This window comes from Malania oleifera, chromosome 1 (genome assembly GCF_029873635.1).
Source record: "Malania oleifera isolate guangnan ecotype guangnan chromosome 1, ASM2987363v1, whole genome shotgun sequence".
In the NCBI taxonomy this organism is placed as follows: domain Eukaryota; kingdom Viridiplantae; phylum Streptophyta; class Magnoliopsida; order Santalales; family Ximeniaceae; genus Malania; species Malania oleifera.
Window position 1 is genome coordinate 154,613,229 of NC_080417.1, and position 7,491 is coordinate 154,620,719.

The window sequence follows — 7,491 nt, forward strand, 5'->3', positions numbered from 1 at the left end:
CGTAGGGATACGATGATCCAGCCATGGGACACAATGATGGCTTGTTTCGAATGTAAGAATCCGAGCCGTAGGGACACGATGATCCAGCCATGGGATACAATGATGGCTTGCTTCGAATGTAAGAATCCGAGCCGTAGGGACACGATGATCCAGCCATGGGACACAATGATGGCTTGCTTCGAATGTAAGAATCCGAGCCGTAGGGACACGATGATCCAGCCATGGGACACAATGATGGCTTGCTTCGAATGTAAGAATCCGAGCCGTAGGGACACGATGATCCAGCCATGGGACACAATGATGGCTTGCTTCGAATGTAAGAATCCGAGTCGTAGGGACACGATGATCCAGCCATGGGACACAATGATGGCTTGCTTCGAATGTAAGAATCCGAGCCGTATGGACACGATGATCCAGCCATGGGACACAATGATGGCTTGCTTCGAATGTAAGAATCCGAGCCGTAGGGACACGATGATCCAGCCATAGGACACAATGATGGCTTGCTTCGAATGTAAGAATCCGAGCCGTAGGGACACGATGATCCAGCCATGGGACACAATGATGGCTTGCTTCGAATGTAAGAATCCGAGCCGTAGGGACACGATGATCCAGCCATCTCAACCAGTAACAAGATGTGAATGCAAAGTCGGGAAAGTTGTTACTCTATTTGGAAAATGCACTTGGGGTAAAAATCCGAATGTCAACGAATGAATCCCCTATCTTTGGGATTTGTTGCCCCAGTTCAAAATAAATCAACGTGTGTCTGGGTCAACTTGCCCTAGTTTTCCAAGTAAATCAATGTGTGCTTAGGATCAGTTACCCCAATACAACTAAAATCTCTCCATCAAGGATGTCAAATAGTCATTTGAAAGCTCAAGACAAGTGTGAAGGGTGCTCTATTGCTGCTTGTGATGCTAGAATGCAATGATATACTGCTATATGTATGCATGTTGCTAACTTATAATGCAGTGATATGTTGCTATTAATATGCATGTTACTAACTTGTGATTATATGTATGCATTTTTATTTTTTGTGTAATGTATGAAACGCACAATGGCGATGCATGAAATGTATGGTAATGCATGAAATGCATGACAATGCATAAGATGTATGGTAATACATTTCATGCATGACAATGCATGTAATGCAGGGCGATGCATAAGATGTATGGTAATACATGAAATGTAGGTAATGCATGCGATGAATAACAATGCATGAAATGCAGGCAATGCATGAATTGCATGGCAACGCATGAAATTTAAGTGATGCATGAAATACATGGCAATACATGAGATGTATGGTAATGCATGAAATGTATGATAATGCGTGAAATGCATGATAATGCGTGAAATGCATGATAATGCATGAGATGTGTGGTAATGTGTGAAATATAGGTTAATGCATGGCAATGCATAAGATGTATGGTAATGCATAGAATGCATGACAATATATGAAATCTAGGTAATGCATGAAATGTATGATAATGCATGAAATTTGGGGAAATGCATGACAATGCATGAATCTTTTCTCCCAATGCACTCGTGGTCAATGAACTCATCTTTGGTCTCCACATGAAACTCGCCATATTTGAATGGATCTGTAACTGATCTTGGCTTAATCTTCTTTATTCATCCAGTCATGAAAGTGATCGACTCAGCTCAAAAATCGTAAAATCTACCCCAGTTGAATGGACCTACAACTGATCTTGACTCTGATTTCCTATTCCAATCCGATAAGAAAGTGTTTGAATGGGACCTACTGAGACTCAACTCGGAATTTGCCCTAGTTAAATTCATCTGCCACCGATCTTGACTCTATTGTTAAATTCCTTTTGAACTTGACATAACATTTGCTGCTCTTTCTCCACAAGGATCTTCTTTATAGAAATTTCTGGTGATTCTGAAACTCTTTGACTATCCATCCTTTTTTAATGCTCTAAAGAATAAGAAGGGTTCCTCTTTTTTTTTTTTTCTTTTAAGGAACGAGGAATGATTATGCAACTATGACATCAATTTGCTAAATCAAAAGGCCGTCTGCACTAAATAAATGTTTTACCATGTTTCAATGCTATCATAGGAAAAATTCATGCCAGTATTCAAAAGTCATGTAACGTTGATTTCCCAGTTTAGATGACTGTCATTCTCTTCAACTGCCCCTGTTTCATCAACTCATGCTTTGATCTCAAGATGGTCTTTAAGACTCGGGACGAAACGTAGGCTTAAGGATGTAGGATTTCATAATAAAAGGGAAACTAAGGCTTAAAAATACCACCCCAAGTAATGTTTTATGCCCCCAGTTCGAGTTGAGGCATTTTACAAGATGTTGACCGAACTTGTTATTTAAACAAGCTGCCTACGTACCTTTTCAGGATCAGGTCATTACGTAGTTCAGACTCAATATTGAGTCTGACAAATCATTTAAGACAACAATGTATACCAATCTGGTCAGGACTTTCATTTGGACCGTAATGTAGGCTAAGGATATGGGTTAAAGAAGAAAGGAAATACATAAGGCTCAAAATCATCAATTTCATCAAGGGTAATTTGGTCAAAGATCACATATGTAGTAAGTCCCTCATTCTCTTTCTTCTTCCTCCTGCTTTTCTTTTTTCTTTCCCTTTTAATCTCTTTTTCCTTCTTTTACTACAACTTTCACTTTTTCTTTTATAAAGGAATCTTGACTTCATTTTCATTTGAACTTCAATTGGGACCAATCTTTTAAAAATTGCCCCAGTGTGGGGTGTGATCCTTTGACGGGTTAATCAAGGAATGAATTTTTCAGGCTCAAAAGGGTTGTCAAGGGATTTCTTCTTTTACTTTCTTTTGGATAGCAGAAAAATGGCCTGCCATCATTTTGATAATGACTATTGTCTCAAACGATTTGCCAAACATTAAGGGACCCAAACCCAGGTTGGATTTTTGGTGATCTGACTTTTAAGAAAAAGATGGTTTAACATTCAGGCTCAATTTGGTTAACAAATGGTAAATCATTGTTTGGGTTCTTTTTAGGGATAATTGGTCGGTCAAAGAGGGCCATCCATCATTTGATCAAAGCATGTGAGATTAATTGATAGGAAACTATCAGAACAGCGTAGCCACTTCTGAAAGTAACAAAAAACTTCTTCATAACGTCTGAATTCAATGATTGTTTCATCCTTTAACATCTCTTTCTAGCTCATGAACACTGGCAATATTACTTTCCCTATTCCGGCATGAAACATAAGCAAACATAATTTGGCAATGGGACTCATGATGCGAGTGAGATAACGAAATGCATAATTCATTTTATTGAATATAGAAACTATTCCGAGACACAGGCGTCCACGGATTACGAAAAGCAAATAACAATGGAAAACAAAAGAACATCAACTGAAAAGGATTAGATAGTCAAAAGTTCGATACTCCATCACTTTAGCCTCGGCGGATAATGACTGAAACCATTGATTTGGGAACCTCCTGGATATGTTAACCACTTCCTTCCTCGTGTTTGGGCAAAGGATTCCCCTGGACTCCCGTTTTCTTGTCGTCGAATGCTAACCATCCAGCATCTCTTAATGATTGCACCTTATGCTTGAAGGCCCAAGATCTGTCAATAGTATGGCCGGGAGAGTTAGCATGGTACTCACAACGAACCCCAGGATCATACCACTGTGGAGGAGGGTTCGCAACGGGCGTCCCAAGGATTGCAGATACCATCCCCCTTTCCCGCAGCTGAGGAAATAATTCGGCATATGTCATGGGAATGGGGTCCACCCTTCGGAAGTTTCTAGTCACATTCCTATCTTGTGCTTGCTGATTCGGTGGACCAGAGTGAACAATCTGGGGCCTTGTGCCTGTATGCATCATTTGATTTACCATGGGCTCAAAATCAGAGTTTCTATTGGGCCATTGGTTCCCACCTCTGGCATACTGATTCTTCCAATTAAACTGCCCCTGTATCATTTGCACCTCTTCCTCCTTTTTCCTATTAGTCCACCTTTTTCCTAAACCAGTTTCTGTGCCGCTATCCTTAACTAGGCCTGCCTTGATATCGCCTTCAATTCTTCCTCCCGCAGCCACAATGTCCATAAAATCATGGGGAGTTGCCCCCCGAAGGTGCGTACGGTAGGGGTCTTTTAATGTGCTCACGAACAAGGAGATGGCCTCTCGGTCACTCACCGGGGGGTCCACTTGGATTGACATATCCCTCCACCTATAAGCATATTCTCTAAATGTTTCGGTGGGTTTCTTCTCCATCTCTTGTAGAGTTATGCGATCAGGCGCCATTTCCGTCACATGGCGGTAGTGAGTGATAAAGGCATTGGCCAAGTCCTTCCAAGTGCGGACCCGAGCCTTATCTTGCTGAATGTACCAACGGATGGCGGACTCGGTCAAACTGCTTTGAAAGCAATGCATCATTAGTTTTTCATCATATGAGTAAGCGGCCATTGCTTGGCAGTACATCACTAAATGTGTTCGAGGGCACTGGGTCCCGTCAAACTTTTCAAAGTCTGGCATTTTAAACTTCGGCGGCAGGGTGACTTTCGGCACCAAGCAAAGGGCATTTGGATTAACTGAATCGAAAGTATTAGAACCTTCCATTGCTTTTGAACGCTCTTCTAATACATCGCAGCGACGCTCAGCCTCAGATTTACTGATCCCCATATCAGAAGGTACTAATGGAGGAGTTCCTACTACTGGGAACCCCTGTGCTGGCATAGCAGGGATGAAAGGAGGCATATTTGGTGGTGGACCCCCCATGACCCCAGGTGGCGGAATTGATGTTTGTCCATGATCTGGGGTGAATCCTGGGGGATGAGCGGGGTCCACATCTACCTCGGGGTCAACATGCACTGCCTGTCCCTTGTTCATCAGTAACTCCAGAACCTTACTTATCTTGTCATTTATTTCTTCTTGTCCTTGTTCTAGACCCAGGACTCTATTTTCCAATTGTTCACTCATTTCTCTCGCTCTTCGCCTGGTATTGTACTGATGCGTGGTGGTCTCAATTATTGCTTTATACTACTCAAACCACCTCTTTAAGTAGGAACTGAAAACCAAAAAATTTCCTTTTTTAGAACCATGAATGCACAATTATGTACGGCATGAGTGAAAGTATTTTGATGCATGATTAGGGTATGCAATGGGTGTTTATGCTTGGATGCAACTAGTGCACTTATATATACAAACAAAGATATAAACATGCATGCAGCCTATCGTGCATGACTATGTATGAAATTAAATGCATGAATATGATGTCCTAAATTACTACTTAGCTAGAATTCTAGAAAAATCCCACTAATGATACGGGTCAAGATTAACATGACCATTGATGGGCCACGATTTCAATTCAATTTCTCCCTTACCCATTCATTTCCTTGATGATGGTCCATGTACCTCAGATTCTATAAAGGGTCAAATTATGTTCTGAGGTTGGGGTTGACCCAGGCTAGTCAACCCATTGGATTCATTCAATGTGGACTTGTGGACTTTAGTGTGCACTTGGGCTTCAAGTATTTTAAAATATGGGCTTCGAGCTATTTCATGATGGGTTAAGGCCCTAGTTGAAAAGGAATTGGGCTTGGATTACTTGAAAAAATGTTGGCCCAAATTTTTAGGCAATGGGGTTGAAGTCCTCTTTTGAAATCTGGGTTTGCTCCTTTTTGAAACTTAGGCATGGGCCGAGTTTTTGCTTAGGAAAAGGTCAAGCCCAAGATTTGTTCTTAAAGAATTGGGCCCGAGTTATTTGAAAAGGTTGGGCCGACCCATATTTTTAAAATGTTTGGGCCAAGTGCTTCGTTTTTTTTTTTGAAAGGATGGGCCATGGTCTCATTATTGGGCTTTTTTAGAATACTGGCTAAGTAGTATGTAAGTCTAAAATGGATGCAGCATGCATAGTATAATACAAGGTATCTCACAGCATATATACAATAGACGGTATGGGGATAAGGATGTCCCAACCCAGGGTAGGTATGTATATACAGGGTTCGTCATGGCACTATCCTAGTTAAGGAAAACTATGTACAAGTATGTGTGGGTAGGCTCTATTCCTTATAGACAATAGGTTCCCAGCCTGAACCCTATCTTCACCCAATGGGCTTAGACAAAGTTTAAACTGAGCGGAGTGGTTCGCGGGTCCCCACAAGCCCTGCCACGTGGGGACAAACACTATTACTCCTACCTAATCCTAGTAAGGAAAGCTCGGGTATAGAGCGTGAGAGTGTGTGATTTTAATTTTTAACCTAATCCCACTATCCCCACATTTATTCACATGCTATAAACAATATGGAAACAAGATATTTACAATTAATATATATATATATATATATATATATATTCAAAAGATAAGGAAACACAATATATGCAATTAATATGTTTATTCACAAAAAATTTGGAAACAAAAATAAGGAAACAAAATATTTACGATTAGTATACAAAATATCTATAATTAAATTACTTTTTCAAAATATCTTACAATTAATATGCTTTATTCAGAATATCTACAATTAATATTTAAAAAAAATTAGGAAACAAAATATTTTTAATTAATTAAGGTTATTTACAAATTATGAAAGTAAAATATCTATAATTAATCAAAGTTATTTACAAATTACAATATTCACAAAATCAGGAGTAATTAAAAGTTTTATTAAATTTGAACTTGGGATAATTTCTAATTAATTAATGGCTCGACTCTCTAACGTCCCCAGCGGAGTAGCCAAGCTGTCGCGACGTCCCGGCGGCGCGTGTGCCCCGGGCGGCGGAATTAAAATTATTTTAATATTTTCATGGAAAAACATGGATATCGGAGTCGCCACTAACCTTTAGTGCGGTTAGAACACATGATTACTACCCCGTTAGGGGTAGAATCGGTCTACATTACCAGAGTTGGGGCCGGGAGTTCGGTTACGCGAGGGGAAGGTACGAGCACCCCCTACGCGCCCGTTCTTACGAACGGTACCTAATTAATTTGAAATTATCCCTAAGTTAATCTAATAATTCTTTAAATTATTCCTTTTTATGAATTTATAAATACATGTAAAAAAATAAATAAATATATACATATATATATATATATATATTCCCTCAGAGCTTAGGGTACGTAAGGCCCAAAGGCTAATACCCCCCGCAATTAAATCATAGGGATAGAAAATCAAGAAAATATTTTATAAAAATAAATACCATGGTCCATATAAGGCCAAATAACAAAAATACCAAAAATAGTAATAATAATATTAATAATGATAAGAATAATAATAATAATACTATAATAATGCTTCATGCCATAATGATAGTAACAATAATAATGATAATAATAGTAATAATAGTAACAATAATAATAGGCTAAACATAGGTGTGATACTAAAATACCGCAATATTCATAATAATAAATATCTACCAAAATAGTACAACTACCATAGTAAGTAAAGAAAAACACATAATACTAGACATACTAAGATACCAACAATACTATAGACAAACAATACCATAGTTAAACATAATAAAATA